General features: G+C 40.3%; 1 long non-coding RNA gene across 2 annotated transcripts; it reads left to right on the plus strand.

Annotated features, from left to right (window-relative positions):
• The first annotated feature begins 17988 nt into the window (after positions 1 to 17988).
• On the plus strand, positions 17989 to 19191 carry LOC134555327 (uncharacterized). 2 transcript variants are annotated; one of them, XR_010081409.1, is made up of 2 exons: positions 17989 to 18129; positions 18300 to 19191. It is a non-coding gene; the product is annotated as an uncharacterized LOC134555327 (long non-coding RNA). The 2 variants fall into 2 exon arrangements; XR_010081408.1 differs by having other exon boundaries at positions 18402 to 19191.
• Positions 19192 to 20127: the final 936 nt, after the last annotated feature.

The raw sequence follows: 20127 nt of genomic DNA on the forward strand, positions 1-20127 counted from the left end.
CCCTAAAGATCCATACTGAACTGCAGGCAGAATGGCTTGAAAGAATGGAAATTGCAGCTCTGTTAAATTTGTTTCTCATACACAGAGCAAGCATTCTTGGAGCTTAAATCTCTATTATCTTGTCAGGATGCATGAAGAGGGGAGGTATTTGTTAAGCCAGTGACATTATAAAACTGCAGCTCAGATTTATACTTTCAACTAACCACCAGTTAGACAAAAAAAAAAAGGACAAAATAAAAGGACTGCCCTTTCCTCACTTTGTTCTTAAACTTCCATACTAGATTTTGCAGCTTATAGGTCTCAGTCTTCCAACATTTCAGTCTAAGTACAATATAATTTTCTTCAATAGTGTAATAACACTTCCAAAAAGTGGCTCCAAGGCCACTGTTTAGTAAAGGCTTTGGTAGGAAAACGAGCTATTGTTTCAGTAAAACTGAAGCTACTTCAAAACACGTTTCTCGGTAGACTGGTAAGTCAATGTTATTCTACAGAAATAATTTGATTTCATTAACAATGTGTGGTTTCCTCAGTTGCACTGCCTCTTAGGAGCTCAGCGAGGCTGAACATTGCTGCAGTATAAGAACAGATACAGGGAGGCTGGACAAAGCCCCTTAGAGTTTCACAGACTTTTGGCTGTAAAACAGCACAAGCTCAGGCAGTGCAAAAATGCAGCCCTGGTTTTATTTAATAGCATGGCAGGTCTGGAGAAGGTGTAAGACTGGGGATCAGAAGTTTCTGCTTCTGCTCCTATCTCTGTCTGTCCAGTTAATTTGAACTCTGAAGTTCTGATATCCCTTAGGGGATAAAACTACCCTCACTTTAGGTACTTGTGCAAAGCAATTTAAAATTAGCAGATTGGAAGCATTAAAGCATTACTATGAAATCTAGACATTCTTCACTTAGAAAAGATATTTATATGATGTTTGAAGACTTTTTGCAGAGAGAAGCCTTTCAGTTGTGCTGCTGCATTCATTTTCTCCAGCATACACACTTATCAAAAACAAAAAGTTTTGATTCATCTTGAACTGGTTATTTGCCATGTCAGCTTCATAGTCGTTGTAATATCAAAAAATACCCTAACTAATATATTAGATTTGTGTCTATTAACACAAAGCAGAAAGCACAAGTTTTAAGTGGTTCCGGCACATTCTGTGACCATCACTGTATTAGTCTGTAAAAAATGGAAATAAAGATGAGATCCTCTAGGAAACTTCAGTTTTCTCTACAAATCAGTCAATCCTAGCTGTTTTTTCAGAGACTGCATCAGTAACTAACATGATTAGGAGCACACAGTAACACTGACAGGAACCACTCTGCAAATACATTCTGGTGTCCCTGACAGGGTTTCATGGGGAGGAACAGCTTTGCCAACTGAAGCCACTTCAGTGATGTCCCTTCCTGGCAGCTTTCCACTGTTTATTTTAACACTCAGGGGTATCACTCAAAAGCATCAGCAGACTGGCATTCCTGCTAATCACATCCAGTCTCAAAGCCTCTTTTCTTTTTCCTTTTCTCTTATGAGAATGATTACACTCAATACATATTCTACCTTGCAAGTACACTCACATAGGAGTGGCAGAATCCCCACTGCCACCCACACTGCCTTGAGAAGCTTTACTTAAAAGATCTCCTACTCTTTGCAAGGTGTATGTGACATTTCCAAATTACATACACTGAGGATTTTTTTAGATTATCATTTGTTAGTGCCTCCTCACTCACCCCCTTCCTCCACAGAGTGAGAAATCATCAAGGAGACATATGACGAACTGCACAGGAAGCGACTGCCAAAATGTTTCAGTGTGGCTCTAACTGACAGTTCAGAAAGTGGAAAATCCTTTATACATTTCTCATGTAGGAAAACTAGTGCATGCATATTAGAGTGCCCCAGTTTCTTTGCAGAGGAAGCTGTCTTCAACCACCTTTGCTTTTTTCCAGATTAGATGCTGCTTTTCTCACTAACACAGAATCCGAAATTTAAACAAGATTTTAAAAGGATTTTGTTTAGCAACTGAATATAAGATTACTATGCTCATCTGATACTACAAAATTATGCACTCCTTTTTCACACCAAACTGTTTACATACTGCTTCCATAACATGGGGAACATAAACCACAGGCATACAAATGAAATCTAACCCACATCTGATTTGATTTAATAATTTCCTGATCACCAATTACATTCCTCAACACTGTTAAATTAGCAGTACCAAAAAGTAATCGAGGCATAAACCATTAACAGATCTTTAAAATCTCAGTCTGTTTTTTCAGTCTGCTCAAAAGCTTTCCAGGCTGGCAGTGAAGAGACAGACACAGAGACAGCATCTACCTTAAAAAAAAAGCAGGGGAAGCAAAATCATGTAAAAAGGCAAAAACAAAGATAACTGAAATTTAGAATCTTCTGCATCACAACAAAAGGTAATAACTGAACAGAGAAATAAAACTGCAGTTGGCAGTACATGCATTTGAAGTGGTGTCCAACGGGGTTTTGGTTGGTTTTGCACCTTAGCTACAGACACCAGCAAAAAGGAGGACAATCTCAAGGAGCAGTAAAGGCAGGCTGGTTTGTAAGGGCAAGGGAGGCAGGAGTCACAAGAGAACAGGAGGGTGGTGTGCTCAGCACAAAGGGGTGAGCCTGGGTGACCCAGCAGGGCAGGGCCAGTGATGGGCACCAGGCTCTGCAGCTGCCCAGCCTGTCGGGCACATCTGGTGCTCGGTCTCTGCTCCCAGGCCAGCAGCAACAGGAAAAGAGGACACAGCCTTGAGCTGCACCAGGGGAAGTTTAGGCTGGACATTAGGAAAAAAAAAAAAATCACAGTGGGTGGGCATTGGAATGGGCTGCCCAGGGAGGTGGTGGAATCACCGCCCCTGGAAGTGTTTTTAAAAAGCCTGGATGTGGCACTCAGTGCCATGGTGCAGTTGATAAGGTGGTGGTGAGTTGTAGGTTGGACTTGATCTCCAAGGTATTTCCCAACCTAGTTAATTCTGTAATTTTGTGGGTAAAGAGTGAGTCTGAGGCATGAGGGATAAAACAAATTGCCATTTTTATTATCGCCTTCTGTGTAATTCTCCCTGAAGTCTCTTTTTTCCTCTACTTATCCTTTCCTGTTAAATTCCTCCCTGCCTCATGCTGAGACCCCTTCCCTACCTGTGTACTGACTCCACTACAGTGGAGTATGGTACCATAGGCAATAACAACCTTCCTAGCTCCCTGCTGTAAACCTGGAGCCAAGAAGGGTTCATATCCAAAGTATAACCCCAAAAATAAAGCTGCAATCCCATCGTATGTTCAGAAAAGTCCTTCTGAATTTAATTGCTCCGAAATGAACTTCACACACCTGAAAGACTCTAATAGCCAGAGAACAAACTTCATGACCAGTTTTAAAAAAGGTTTCCTGATTATCAGAGTACAAAGGTCAGGACTGTTGTATCCAAAACTTTTCTCCTCGAGGAAAGCATAGTAAATAAAAAGAAACATATAAAACAAATTTCACTTCTGCCCTGAAGATTTACAGAAAGACATTCCATCTGCAGGATAAATTTTCCAGAAAACACCAGGCACCAAACTCAGTGAAAGTAAAACCTGTCTGTAACTACAACAGTGCTAACAAGATGCATTAACAAAGATTAATATTAAACACGGTAAAATTCCAGATTCAATTCACATGAAAAACAAACAAAAATTGTTTGCAAAAAACCCACTGAAGTGTGTGGGGGAAGCAAAGAATGAACAGTGTCTAGTGCCTGTCTCTCTTGGAGTATTTAGCTTTTAGCACTTTTGCATCTATTCTGAAAGCCAGCAAGCACACAGGAGAACGCTGTACTGATGAAATGCACCAAATCAGATACTTACACATTAGACTGCCTGATAGAAGAGGAAAATGATTAAGAAAAATCTCAACAGCACAAGGTCACAGATGTGAAGGAGCGATCCTGGGAGTTTCAGAAAAGTAGCTTAGGCACTTAAAATAACCCTTTAGTACAAGAAGCACAGATTTTAAAAGTAATTTTAACAAAGATGAAACTTTTTGATTATCAAGTAAGAATGTCATGTGGTTGATATATCGGAATTCAGTTCATATAATTAGAGAAAAGTGAATAAAAAAGACTTTCATTTGAGTTTCTTCTAAAGTTGCTCTCAACTGTTCTGATGTAGATAACTAAAGACACCAATTCAATGAGAAACATATAAAGTGCTCTTTCTGAATGCTTTTTTATCTAAAGTGTTCTTGTATCATTTCAGGCTAACAAGACAGAAAGAGCTGGGCAAGATCTGGGCTGACTGTGCATTTCAAAGCCATCAGCATTTACTGAATTTGAAACAAGCTTTGCTTTGGCAACCTCAGCTCCACGCTGGTTGGAGATCAGCCCCCTTTCAGCTCCAAAAGTTCTAAGTTATCCTCAAGTTTTCTCTACATCATTTAAAAATATATTACTTATGGGAAAAACACGTGTCAAATTTTATCACAGATTGCCACAAATCCAAATTGTCACCTTTCCTAAGACTCTCATTCTTGCTCTGGTATGTGATGAAGTTACCTAGAAGATTTACATGTGTGTTAAGGCACCGTTCAGGAAAGGGAGTGGGGCAGGTGACTTCAGCTGGGCTCTCAGAACCATGGAATCATTTAGGTTGGGAAAGGATCTTGAAGATCAACACTAAAGCTAAGTTCCTACTGCAACTAATTAACACAGGGAGAATATCAGGCCAAGGACAAGCATGGAGCACTGCTGGTGAACACAGCTGGCATTGCCACGCTGGCTGTGATGCACAGGGCAGTCCCACAGCACGACTGTAACAAAACTCTGATTTCACTGATTTATTGATTTACTTCCATTAAGCAGAAGACACAAAAGCATTCCTTGCAGTCGTTCACCTCTTGATTAGTTTTCAAAACAGGACAACACTGTCATCAGAGATAGAGGGACAAAAATTGTGTTTAGTAGAACTAAGCTTGGGGTGCATGTGTGAAAACTCATATGGTACTTCTAAAATGTCACTTTCTTTTAATCTTACCATTGCACCAATGATTGTGCAACCTTGACTGGCTCATGAAGCAGCTATTCTATGTGCAAACACTGGGTCTTCTGTGCCTGTCTCATTCTCACCAACACAATATTCTCTCTAATTGCAACTATGTAGATTAGGAATTTGGCATGTGAGAGCAGCAGCATTAGCCTACAGGAGGATTTTAGATGGATTATTTTTCTTAAGACCAGCAATTGTCTAGCAATGCTTTGTTCTTTCTGCTTAGACAAAATAATCAAATGCTCTTTGCTCTACATGCAACAAAATATCACAGGCAACACATTCCTATTTGGCCTGAAAAGGAAGCAAAATTTTTCCACTAGAAATTTTCTTTCAATAGCTTTTTTTCATGAATCTTTGTGAATGGATAAGCCTGTCACCATTTCAAGATGTGAGACACAATTCCAGTCTCAATAAAATGCACAAGAATTACCACCACAACTACAGTGATTTTCTGAAAGGTCTCCTGGGTTCAGTTTTGGGGTGGGGAGGATTTTCTGGGGTCTCACACCCCCAGTAACCATTTCCAGAGTCCTCAGCCACTCTGTAGCACTCAGACTTCCAGCCATGAGTGGACAATCAGTCACGCACAAAGCAGGAGTACACAAACCAGAAAAATGACTTTGAGGACTCTGGGACTTAACCCTGATTCTTTCTATAACTTGATAAAGTTTCATGGAATGTGATCCCATAATGTCCTGTTTCCAGAGTGAGGCAATAAAAGCTAGGCACTACATACCAGAATGCAGGTTTTTCAGGTACTGAGCAGCTGCATTTTTATCAGCATCAATAACACTGGCTGTAAATGTTTCCAGCCTAATCTAAATTTTGACAACTCATAATAAAAATACCTACTTCCCTTTTTGCTGCTAGAAAATCAACCACTGAAATGGTATAGTTAATTTTAAAGAACAATATCCTGTGGAAAAACGGAGGTTTCTTGAGAGGGCCAGACCTGAATTTCTCAGGCATCTCTGGGGCTTTCCTACCAGTTTCCACAGGGGTGAAGCAAAGCCAGTGGTGCTCAGCAGTGAGTCCCACGTACAGCAGTTCGAGGAGCTGGATAGGCAAAGGGTTTTTTGGGTTGTTCAGCTGTATAAACCACGATTATACCAAAACTTCGGTTCAATACTGCTAGCACCAGGAAAAGTCACAAGGACCACACAGACCATCCACAAATGTAGCAGAAAACCCAAAAATCTGAAGAGCCATATGTCGGTGGTGAGCCCACAGAGGTGGGCTGTGTGTGCTGATGCAAACAGGGGCTTCCAGAGCTTCAGACTGTCCTTGGAAGTGGCCAGCTGGCCAATGAACACAGGAATTCTGCTGAGTCCTTCTGACTAAGACATTCAGAGTCAGGCACTGGCACAACACAGAAAGCTGCCTAGAAAGAAGATACAGATATTTTTAGAGCTGCTCAGTGACTCCACAGATGGTGTGTCAGTCCCTTGGGAGAGACCCCACTGAAATGTTATGACTTGAATTGCAGCTCTCCAAGAAGGTAGGAATAGGCACCATAACATGTCCACAGCACTGATATTAGACCAGAAAAGGGAAATAGTTGTAGAAGTGGAAAACACAGAGTCTAACCAGGTTAACCTGAATCTGGTTAGAATAGAACTCAGGAGTGGTTGTATCCTCAGAGAGGATGAGAATGGGGAGTTGTGCTGTGGAAATGCTTGCTGAGTATTGAAGATGTGGAAGTTATCAATGTGGAAATTGCCAGGTTGATCACGTACAAAGCTCTGGCTGGTTGGAAAGGTGAGAGGCTGGGGAGCTGCACCCAACAGTGGGAACATCTCTGCTCCAGAGGGAGGCTCAGACCTGTGCCTTAGAGAAGAGGTACCAGCCCTGTGCAGAGAGAGGACAGACAACTCTGAGCTCATGTGTGTGATCCGTATTCCATCTCAGCCACACACAGGTGGGAAACCAATATTTATGAACCTAAGAGGAAATAATGCCTGTTTTCAGAACTGTTCACAGAAAGAGATCACCATCATTTTAGCAGCCTTTGCACAGCTCAGTATAGGTCCTGCCTGCTCATGATAAATTTTGTGTGCCTTATTTTGGAAAAGATAAGCATTCAAAGAGCAGAAAAAGTCTTGTTTTGGCGATCCTGCAGAGAACACAGGACCTTACAGAGAGCTACATCAATCACTGCCTGCCTTTATTCTGGCCAGGTTTTGGACGTATTTTTATGTTAAAGCTAAAACAATGTGGCATGAAGGTCTATTTGTAATGCTGCCTGTTTGCCCCACACCTGTATGTAAGTCTGCTTGACTTAGGCAGGAAGTGAAACAGTAATTCATATACTTGGTAATGTAATTTTACCAAAAAAAAAAGCAAAACTGGTCTGCAGTTACTTCAAGGACTCATGCTGCTAGGGGAGATGATGTGTTAGAATCACAGAACTTGCAATCAAGCAGGAGAATCCAAACCATGTATTTCAAACTGTTTAAAATGCCCAAACTTCTCCATCTCCAGTCTTGTTCTAAGGTGAACAGTAATGAAATAACCTGATTTTATTAACACTCTGTTGACATCAGTATTGCTTTGGTAATTTCTGACTCATTCTCTCATACACACAACAAATCTTATTGTTCTAAAGGCAAAAAAAGGTTACTTGGGCTTATTACCACACTGACTTTCACATTGACTGTGTGACTACTAGCATCTCTAAAAACAACCAAATAAAAAAGCCAAATCCCAAACAACATTTTCCCTAAATATATTATTTTCTATTTCTATATCCCTACTACATACTTTCTTTTGTATTCTACTTTGATATTTCACCTGTGCTCTGAAACATTCTGATATACTGCATATTTACACGTAATTTTTTTAAAGGGGTGACAGGGTGATATTTTAAAGTGGAAGGAACTACACTCATCTCTTATGAGAGAACAAATTTAGGATCCAATGAAACAGACACAAGTAATTCAAAACCATGAAAAACACTCTGGAGGTGTCATTCAGGAGCACTTCCATCCTCCTGTTTCACATCACAACAATCTCTAACCTATCTGAATCTCCCTATTCAGAGCCGGCTCTGGAAATTATTAACACAAAACTGGTAGAGCCATCTGTGAACTGCTCCAAATTGCAAACCAGAACAGGTTCCAGTACCTCAGGGAAGTGTTAACAGCCCAGAGAGCCATCCAGACATCAGGCTTGACTTCATTTCAACTTGACAGCAGCAGTCACCCCATCATCAAAAGCATATTCTCGAATCTGTGCAAAAGCCACGTTTATTTATTATTATGCTTCCAGTTCTCTGGACATATATGTATACATCATACAAATTACTCTCACAGATGGTACATTTATTATCCCTTTGGACAGAGGCCGCAGAGGTCCTGAATAAACATGATTTCCTATTAGTCACAGTTAAAGGACACTAATGAGTTATGCTGTAAATTTGGTTGTAGCAGAAAGTAACAGCCAAGTGCCTTTCCAAGTGGCTGAGAACACAGTATATGGAGGTATTCTTCCTCTTAAGACCAACTTCCATCAATATATTTTTAATAACTGATTTTTTTGTAGATCTACTTTTTAATCCATCCCTACAAAGAAAAGTATTTCCTTTTCTGTAATGCCTTGTGCTGCTCCTAGGAGCAGCTGTTAGAACACACACATCAGTCTGTGCCCTGGTCAAAATAAAGACTAATCTTACAGCAAGCAGAGACAGGTTGGAGGGGTCACTTGTGCCGAAGGGAGTCACAATTGGCTTTTCAACTGCAAGACTCCATTCCTACCATGACGACAAGCCTTTATAAACCTAGCTCTGTATCTTGCTCTCTCTGCTTTTTTATAGTTCATACAGCCATTTGTCATGAGGTAATCTAAAAATCCTGTGCTCTGTGGACTCAGCAAAGAAACCAAATGGCATACTTGGTACAGGAGAAAGGGATTAATACATTGCTAAAATGTGTAAAATTGGAAATTTTTTTCCCCCCCAAAAAGATATGCTGAAGACACTGTTCAGGTGTACAGCTACAGATTCTGATAGAAAGTGGCCTTAGCACAAGTGACACCAGCACGAAACCCATTAACTCATTCTGCAGCCATCTCCCTTCACAAGTCACTCACTCTGCTGGCTCTTGGTGGAACTGAGGCACAGCTGCAGAGCTCCGTGTTGATCTCCATAAGACCTTGATGGAAGTTACACTTTTAGCTCCCATTTTCCTTTCTGGCAATTAGCAAAACTGATTTTAACATCTACCGAAGACCTACTGAAATTAACTAAAAGACTTTGATCAGCTCTGGATCAGATGTGGCGTATGAGAGAGAGATACATGAAAGCTCCCTCCCCCTTAAACGTTAGAAAAACTCAAAACAGCAAATGACATGAAAACCTCATTTCTCTTTGAAGTCAGTCTGATTCATCAACCCTGGTGGGAAGACACTCATAAAATTTTAATAGGAATGCCTTTAAACTTATTCCCTTGTTCTACGCAAAAGTCCATTTGACCTAAACAAAACAGAAGGCAATGAAATCAAGATTTCATATCTCAAAAGTTTGAAGGGCTCAGCTAATTATTCATGTTTACTAAGTCACTGCATACAGAGAAGATTATGCACTTTTAAAAAATAGGGTACTAGAGAAATTGCATCAAAATCTTACTATCTTTTAAGCATACTCTGAAGTTATTAATTACTTCCTGAAGCACCTTTCAAATAGAAAAAAATCATCTGGGAAGATGACTTATTAATGCAATAGTCAGAAGACAGAACTTACCCTTTTCCAGTCCATCTGCTGGCCGTTTGTTCCTCTGTCTCACAAGATCTCTGTGTGCAGACAGTCCATAAAGCTAAAACCTGGAACACACATGGAGATAATTTACCATAAAAAATAATCTCCAGGAGCATAGGTTGACCTGTGTATCAGAGCTGTCCTTAGTTACAGGACAGTAGAACAATTCTGCCCTGGAACTCACAATAAACCCTTGTTTTTGGAATGCCATTTTCATCCAAGCTATTTTGTAAACAGATGAAACATCAGGGAACAAGTGGTGCTTAAACAGACTACACAAAAAGCTCTGTTTGAAACTTAGTCTTGATTACTTTCATTCTGCTCTTCAACACAACATTCGAGCACCTTTTAAAAATTAAGGCTTAAACAGAAGGCAATGGTTGGCTCTGCCAAACATTTCATTTCTCAGCTGCTGCTTCAAAATAAAAGACAAATAGAGAGCACTAAATTTAACTCTTGAACCATACTGAGATGTCTGAAATTTTGTTTGATAGAGCAAACTAAACCCTGCTAGGCTGCATTGCTGGTAAACCTGCAGAAACTGAGGGGCTGCCCTAAGGGGAAGGCATCTCTTCCCCAGGTAAAACAAGCTGTTCCCTCAATTCCTCACCACAGGCTCACAGCGCCTGCCCTGAAAGCTTTAATGGCTCTCTGCTGAACTCCTCAACTCACTTCATTTCTCCTTGATTTTGCTGCATTAGGGGAACAAAAACTGTCACCAGACACCAAAAAAAACCAGCTCCAGTCTATCTTCTTTACACTCACCCTTCAAGTATCCATTTAGATTGATAAGAAGATCATTCATCCCAGCTGACTGCTTTTTCTTACTGCAGAATCAATTCGATTCCAATCAATCAGATTAGATTACTGGCACCATACAGTATCATTTCCCTTAGATTAAACAAATGCAACAGATGCACAAGGTGTTGAGCAGCCAGGTGAAGTGCCATACTTTTACACTGAAGTACTTCTTGCAAATTTTTAAATATTAAGAAATTAGGGGGGGTTTGTACTGAACTGCTACTAAATAAAATCAACTCTATTTTATACATGGCAAAAATATTTGAAAATATCCAGTCAGTGTTGCAGCAATCCTCTTGTTAAAGAGTAGAAATGAGCTGAGACACAGACTTCTTGTTTATCACAGCATGAAAAGGGTCCTGCTTTATTCCTCTTTACAGCTCAGCCATCCTGACTCCAACCATTCACTGACTCTGGCTGCAGCAAGCTCCTGCTGGAGGTTTCTCTTGCAGCCTCTGACTGCAGGGATCAGTGTGCAGGGATCAGTGCCTGCAGGGATCAGTGCCTGCAGGGATCAGTGCCTGCAGGGATCAGTGCCTGCAGGGATCAGTGCCTGCAGGGATCAGTGCCTGCAGGGATCAGTGCCTGCAGGGATCAGTGACTGCAGGGATCAGTGCCTGCAGGGATCAGTGTGGAGACTGTGACTGCAGGGATCAGTGCCTGCAGGGATCAGTGTGCAGGGATCAGTGTGCAGGGATCAGTGCCTGCAGGGATCAGTGTGCAGGCTGTGCCTGCAGGGATCAGTGTGCAGGCTGTGCCTGCAGGGATCAGTGCCTGCAGGGATCAGTGCCTGCAGGCTGTGACTGCAGGATTTACCCAGCTAGACTGTGACTGCAGGTTCCAACAACAGGCTCGGACTTCAGACCCAGACTGACCTCACAGCAGTGATTCTCTGTCCCCAGGATCTTTCCTGCTCATCCAGATCATCTCATTCCCCCAGGTTCCTCCTCCCTCACGCCCTCACCCACTCCCTTTATCACACTGATCTTTATTGGATACAGCTGTGGCTCATCAGGGCGAGGCTGCATTGGGCAATGAACACAGCTGGGACTGATCAAGGGAGAGGTCACCTGCATTCCCTTCTCCTACAAATCCGAACGTTGCTAATATAACAGAAACAAACTGCTTAATGCTATAGGCAGCTGTTTACAATAAAAACACCGTGTAAAGCTCAACTAGTTGATGCAAAATTAAAACCATTAGGACTACTTGTTGCACAAAATGGAAAACTGTATTTATCAGCCAGAAAATTTAACAGAAAGTCATATAATACAGAGAAGTAAAGCTTGACTCTGCTTTACAGCATAAAATTTCCAAAATATTTGACTTGGTCGTCAATAATGTACTCAGATTCGAAACAGATTTAACACTGAATTTGCAAGAACTAACATTATAACATCACCCCAGATGACAAAAAATGTTTGCAGAGCTTCAACATTAAAATGTAGAAATTTCAAAGATACCTGAGGCCTGTTTAGTGAATGGCTCATTCCCAGAAATGTGTACATGATTGTTAGATGTTATTTCAACATCTACATGTTGAAAGGCTTAACCTGAACAGGAAATGTAAGAATTTAATTAAGTAACACTTTAGCTCCATTTGGGACAATAATTAGAGCTTTCTCTGCACCATTTGATGCTGCCTTCTGCTTCCAACTTAAGCATCACCTGCCCACCCCATGATCTCAGATACAATAAGGGGAATCTACACATTTTCCTCCAGCAGCTCTTCTGGACTTCTGAAGGAAGGACAGCAAATCTAGGTGGGAACAGTACTAAAACACCTTTGTTTGTAATCTCAACCAGGTATTGTGGACCAGTCACTGGAGAAATTGTTCCGCTTTAACAGGATATTGTTAAATATTCCATCTGTTGTTCCCCTGCAAACTCAATCCCAATCCCCAATATCAATGGCTCCACAAACCCCACAACTGGGCTAAGACTTCCTTTTGTAGTGCTCTGCATGTTGGATGGAATCATCGCCGACCACCATCCTCAAATTTACAGTCAGTGATATAAAGACAGCCAGTCCCAAATCTGAATCCCTGCTGCAATGAGCAGGATGAAATTTCTCCAAAGCTCACTAGGATGAGTATTGAAGCAAATTCCTTTTAAATAGCAGTAATAGCAGTAAGCACTTTGACCTAGTTTTAAAAAGAAGTATAAAAGCTAGAAATGGAAGATAGAGTCCTGATCTCTTGGAATCCTTTGGAAATCTGAGTCTTTTCTCTATAAAGCAGCCAACACATGAAGCAATTTTTATTAATCTCAAAGGCACAGCACACTCAAACATTTAATTTCTCTTGAATAACATCCCCCTTGAAATCATTTATTTGAGACCACTCTTCCATACAGCTTGTACTGAGATGTGTTTTTTTTCTTTTTTTGATAAGGGGAGAAATTTTTAGTATAGGGTGATTTATCATGCACTGGGTCTTTCAACGTGATATAAACTGGTGTGAATGTTTTTCTGAACCAAATTAGTTCTTACATTTAATACAACACCGTAACCATAACTACAGGATCAAGTGGATGTTGCTAATGAAGACAAAGAGATGGAGATTTTCAATTAAACATGTTCAGAGGAAAATCAGCTTCTACTGCTCATGCCACCAGTGCAGCTGCTATGAGCAGAGAGACCCTGGGTGCTGCAGGGAACCTCAGCAGGGCACATCTGGTGTCACCTCAGCTGGAAAGAGCAGCAAGGGTCAACACCATCAAAACAGAGAATTGGAATTTTCGGTGGCATTGGCATATTCAGCCCTGATTTTAAGAGATTTCCTAAAGCACTCCTCTCACAAACACTCTGACCATGCACTTAGTACATGATAACCAGATTAAATCTGACTTTTTCAGTTTAATTTAGCTGCTGCTATCCAAAGTCATACAGCATGGATAGCCACACAAGATAATCTCCCCCTAATGTGTGTGACTGCAATGAAATCTTCTTCTTTAAGCCACAAAATCAGTAAGGATGAATTCACTTTCTTTACTTCCCAGAATCAGTCATTTTTTCAGCTCATTAAAGCCTATACCAGAGAAAGCCAGCCCTACTTTCTGTGGAAAAATATATACCTGTGAAAAAATCTTCATAAACAGGATGTCCACTACTTTATTCTTTTTAAGTAACACCACACAATACAAAGAAATCTTTTTACTGAGGTCTATTTGGAATGGTCTGAACTCTTCCCACCTCACTCACGCTGCATATATTGGTCATTACCACCTTTTGTTTTAATTATTCTGTCTCCAGTACTTCACCAAACTGAGGTTCTGGTCCAAACTCCCCTGGTTTCAGGGATCTCATCTGGATCACTTAGGATAATAATTCACAACTATCTTACAGAACAATTGTAACTGATAAACTGGGTTTTTCTTTAAAAATACAGTAAAAACTCTAATAGTATTCTCCCCATCAAATGTATTTTAATACTTGCACTCATTAAATCAGTGGAAAAACAGAGCACCATTATGAAAAAAATGAAGATCTCACCAGCTCCTCTTTTGCAGTAGTGCTTCACTTTGAAGATTGTAATCTCTGTTCTCACACTTCATTCATTGATTATATAGACAAAGTGTTTTAATTCAATTTTGCTCTATTATTTGTATGCATTAGGAAAAGTAATTAAACAGAAAATAAATGGCAATAAATGACAGAAAAGGCCCATAATTTTCAGTGTGAACACAGATACTAACCAAAGATGTAATTTTATCAAAGCAATGTCTCTGGAAATTAAAACTTTAATGAAAGCAATAACAGAAGCATAAGCAAAACAACATGAAAGCCCCACTATAATTTTTCATTATATTTACCGTTTAAAACTGTTTTCCTTTCTTTATTCTTCAGTGTGCTCAAAGGAAGTTATTAGTTTTTAATATTATTATTCAGTTGTACATAGTTGCAGAAAAATCTACACATATAATGTCACTGGGGAGTAATGCAAGCAACAAACTGTAAAAACTAAAAAATGATCTGTACAGAACATGTGAGGGTATTTTAATAACTGGAATGAGGCTTTTTGTTATTAATGAGATGCATCAAAAGCAATGCTGCTGATTCCCACAATTAGAGTTTCAAGATTCATTTCAGAACTGCTAGGAAGGCTCTCTGCAATTTTTCAAATTAAAAACTCTTCATTTTTGTAATGAACAGCAGGAATTCTCAATGATTGCAGTTTTTCAAAGACTAATATCAAGACATTCAAGAATCACTTCTGACATAGACATACCCCTGTAATAAATTAGTTATAATAGAAGAAACAGGAATGCACATTACAATCAACATTTTTATTTCCCTTCGATAAAATTCATCATTTCAGTTTGTAAAAACATTAGGCTGACTCCCAAAACATAATGAGTTTTGCAAGGTAAATGGAGGTTTTCTTTAATTTGTAGCAAACCTACTCTTCTGAGATTCTTTGTCAAGATAGAGTGGTTATTCAGAGATTTTCAAATCCCCCTAAAAGAAATATCCAAACATGATTTTAATTTGTACCAAATCAGCAGTAAATTAACAGGTTTGATATGTCAATTTACTTCCATATAAAATTCTCATTTAATTCTTGTCCCTTGGAAAAACAAAATGTACTTGAGTTCTGTGTATGCAGGAATCTTAATTTTCTGCAGAACATTCTAAAAATCTATTTTTTTTTAATTTAAGCATTTGGGGAAATTAAAATGCATGCTTCGAACAGTAGAAAAAAAACCAGTTCCATCGTTTTAACAAATTGCAGGTTATAAAGAAAATCAGGCTAAACCAAATGTCATAAGCTCCTGTGAATTACAAATTGTCAAGGTGTACCTTGCGTCCACAAATCAGCAGCAGAACGTGGCAGTCAGCAGAGAATAGAGAATAATTTAGTGGGAATTACAGGTGACTGATAGTGAGAAAAAATAGTATCAATAATGAATGTAAAAAAAAAGTCATTATATACCAAAAATATGGAGTGAGGGCAATGAGAAGAACAATGAAAAACAAGCCCTACAGTTTCTCGTGGGGCTGAAATCTCTCTCCCTTTTCTCTTTCCAGCTCATCCCACTGATTTATGTGGCTTAAGGGACTTAGTTCAGTTCATATGGATCAATGAGGGGTGCTTGGTTCTCACCAGTCAATTTATTTTGATTCCCTCACACAAACTGCACAGGGCACATTATACATGTGCACCCTGTGACACCAAGAGAAGATGTTCTGCTCTGGAAAATGACTTTTCCTGCTTTGCTCTCTGTAGATGCTGCTCCAGCCCTGCTAAGGCTGCCATTGACCTGACAGAGTTTATATAATTGCTGGTCACATTTGATTTCTGAGGAAGCTGTGAAAGGATTAATAGTATAGTTTAACAATATAGGGTGGCTTTGATATGACCAGTGCAACAGATTTAGATTGCCTGGTGAATTTTCTTCTACAGAGAGCACTCTGCTATCACACTAGTTAAGACATACTCTCAAAATCACAACTAACTCTGCAATCTTTATATAAACACCCTGAATCTCAAGTATTTGCTTCCCTCAGCAACATTTTGTTATTAAAAAACTTACATGAAGAGCTGAGGATCTGCTATTGTTGAAAGTTTGTTAGCAATTAACACTTGGACACCTATTGTGTAAGTCTCTCCACAAGCCTTTGTAAGTCTATTAAAACTAACAGGACACTTGTTCCATTTGATTTTTTGATTATAAAAGGATATAAAGTGAAACCATTAAGACCTAATGGAAAATTATGCAAAATACTTTCTCATCACCGCTTCTCATTACAAAGATCTGACCGTAGGCCACTCAGAATATATCATACTACTAATGAAATTGTTAAATGCAATCCATCTAAGAGTTTGTGTTGATAATATGCCCTACCATGCAAGAAGTGCTGCTACATAGTAAATTTAATACAAAAAGCCTCAAATTCCATTCTCAAAATCACTCATTATGAAATCTCTCTTACTGAATATGTCCCTAAAGGATTTCATTGCATTTTAAGGGCAACTACATTATCTTATCTTTCCTCATCAATAATCCAGTTTCTTAGCTGTACTAAATGATAAAGGCAAAGGACAAATAACTGTTCATTTAAGAACCAGATTATCATGCAGGGAAATGAAAACTTATTCACATTCTCATGTAAATTCGGTAGATGTGGTTTTGCTTAATGAATTTGATGGTTTCTGCTATCCCCATTTTAGATCAAAGGAATGCAAGACATTCTGAAACCATTCAAAAGAAAATCCTGACTGCTTTTTCAAAAGGCGGTGGTAATTTAGAGAGAGGACAATTTAAACAATAGTATTAAATTAACCAAGGCAAAAGCAAGAGTTTTACCCTGTAGCAGGTTTAAGAGAGCAGTGGTTTATCACGTTTTCAAGCAGAATGCATTTTATTTTCGTCTAGGATATGTAATCAGATTTGCTGTCTGCCTAGAGGTGGCCAAAACAATGCCCTGATTTTGCTGGAGGTGCTAATTTAGCTTGGAAGGTGTTATTTCAATGCTGTGCAAGGTTCCATGCCTGGACAATGGGATCAATAAACCAACTGCACTCACTTAGCAAAGATCTGTGCAGGTCCACAATACAGATCTGCTTAGAGGAGGACACTGAGTTCAGGAAATATTTCCAAAAAATTGCAAGAGTTTATATTAAAATGGTCATATTATTTATTGCCTTCCTAAAAGTTGTCTTCCACCTTGAATACAACTTTATTTTTTTATGTTTTATTTTTTTTGCTTTGAAGCAAACAGTCTCAATTTTTGTAATAAGATTCCGAATTTACTGTCTCCATCAGTACTACAGGAAACTTGTCTCATAACAATTCAAAACTCACTGGTCATGTCAAGCCTCTGGCCCCAAGTTTTGTGGGGCTTTGGGCTGTTTTTTGAACTCTTTCAGTAGCTTTCCTGCCATAAGTTAATATTCTAGGCTGCATGAAGCTTATTTGAAAGCAGTCATCTCTGCAAATCTTTATTTGATTTTAACTTTACTAGCTTTTCTACTTTTTTTAATAATATATTCCTCTTGGCTACAACCAAGGAAACCATCTCCATGCACAATTTCCTAATGCTTTTATATCTGCTTTGAGAACTAATATCAGCTTAACTCTTGGTCTTGAGTCCAAATCAAATTCTTAGTAGTTGCAAGTAATTCAGGTATTCTTACATATCTCTACAGACCCTGAAAACACTAAGCTGTGCCACTGCTAGGAAATTTAGAGAGATGGAGAAATGGCAAATAAATGCCAGCATTTTTCTGTTCTCACACAAACTGCATGTGCCCTGACTAGATGGCTAAATATACAGAAAACAACCGTGTTGTGGTTTGAAGGGAAGTGAGTTTTTTTGGAAGTAGTGGTCAAACCAATCAGTCCTTAGGTCTGAGTATTGGCACCTTTGTTGGCCACTAAGAGGTGGACACGCCTCTGAGGACACGAGGGGTTAAAAGCCGGATTTCCCAGCAGGACTCTCTCTTTCCTGCTCTGCTTTCGGAGAGGGAGCGTCTTCTCCTCTCCCCTGCCCAGGCCTGGCTAGGCCGGGTGGGGGAGGGGAGCAAGGTGGGCCTGGCTGAGCAAGGTGGGCCTCGGGGTGGGGAACAGAGGGAGCTGGAGCGGAGCTGGTCCAGCTTCCATCTAGAATGGAGGGGTGGAGGGAGAACTTTGGAGGTGCCTTCCATCCCCCTCCCTGTCCCATCCCGTTCCCCCCCCCTTCCCCCCCCCGGTCCCGTCTCTCTCCTCCCCCCACAGAGAGAAGGTGCCGAGCTGGAGCTGCTTGTGAGAACTGCAGTGCCTGCGATCGCCTGTGCCTGACCTTGGTGGTGGGAGATAAAGCTTTTAACTCTTTCTAAGGCAGAAGAGAGTTACCCCTGGACGCTGAATTCTCATAGTTGGTGGTTTTAGAAGAGAGAGGACAGCCTGGGACCGAGAGGGTAATGTGAGATGGAAAGAAGCCCCTTCGATTGCCGGAATGAAGAGGAGTGGCCTATTAGGCCGGACTTTTCCCGCATAATGATAGCCATAGACGGACCCTGGACCCTCCTGACTATAAATAAGACTGTGTTTGGGTGGATGTTTTTGGCTCAAACCCAGAGACGTTCTGGCCTGTTCTTGGAGCCCCCAGCCCCAGGGGTAAATGGGGGGGACCTGAGTCCCAAAAATGAGAAGATGGCTGGTTTTTGGTACTTGGCCAAAACATCCTTAAAAAGAGCCCTGTTGCAGTGCAGGTCCATGGACGGCAGTGAGAGTGCTGGACATGGAAAGGAGGGTGTCACCCTGGCAGACCCTTCCAGGCAGTGCCATGGGTGACGTGGGAACACGGGATGGTGGACCTGTGTTTCCTGTGGGGGAGGGGTGGTCTGTGGTGCGAGAGAGACTCCTCTCGTCCTGGATGGAATGTGGATTGTCTGAATTTTAAAGGATGATGATTTGGATTAGGAACCCAGGGTTGTTGAGGGATTAAGCAAGTAGATGAAGGTAATGTGCTGGAGTCAACTGAGTGAGCATGTATGGAATGGAAATTGGGGGGAGGAGAAGCAGTGTTTTGGGAGGTTTTCTCTTCTGCTTTTGGGTGGCTGGGTTTTTCTTTCCTTTTCTATTGTCCATTGTTATGTAGTATAATAAATTGTCTGTCTGTTTCAAGTATTAGGCCTGCTCTGCTCTGTTCTTGACCACATCTCACAGTAGGTCATTGGGTAAAATATACCCTCATGGGTGCATTGGCATTTTGTCTAATGTCAACCCATGACAAACCCAAATTTTGTGTTCCTTGAACAAAAATCTTAATATTAACAGCTATATTTAACTGTTGCTTCCAAACAATAATCCTTAACATTTGATTTCTGGAGTTTTGCAGAACAGAATCTGCATAGATGGAGATAATCAGAATAAAAGAGAAGGACACAGCTTGCTGGTCTGAAAATAGCTTTAGTTAAACTGCAAGGATTTGTGCTGATGTTGTGTTCTCTGGCAAAGTCTTTCACGTTTGCTTAGTCAAGTCATATGTCTCCCTTCCCACCTGATTCTTGGATTATTGGGGGTTGTAAACCCGGAGTTACAGGCATTTAAACTCAGTCTAACAGGACCTTTAAAAGCTGTTGAGTGACAGTCAAGTTTTAATTAACATCAAGGAAAGAGGAAGGTGGGTTAAAAGCTTTGAATGGCCCTGCAGCAATCCTGGGCCACCATCACTGGGAGCTTCAAAAATCCTTCAGGAAACATGTGTGGTACTCTGCAACCTCATCTGGGCAATGCAAAGAGAGCAGTGATACCATTTCCCAGTTTAAATGGTCCTGCAAATGCAAACTGCAACTCCAGCCTCCCAACAGCACAGTCTCACTGCTCTTCCACTGCAAGACGTTTATGTAGTTGATTTGTAGAGTACATTATTGGCCTTGCTGTGCACATCTGGTGAAAAAAACTTAAAACAAAATGCATGTAGAGAATACACGTCCTTTTCCTTTAAATAAAAAGCCACAAGATTTACATTCTCCAAAAACACGGCTAAAAGAGAGCAAGAACTATTGACTTTGTGAGAACTCACTTTTCTTTTGTTAGCTTCTGTAAAAGCTAGACAACA

Source organism: Prinia subflava, chromosome 10 (assembly GCF_021018805.1).
Source record: "Prinia subflava isolate CZ2003 ecotype Zambia chromosome 10, Cam_Psub_1.2, whole genome shotgun sequence".
NCBI lineage: Eukaryota > Metazoa > Chordata > Aves > Passeriformes > Cisticolidae > Prinia > Prinia subflava.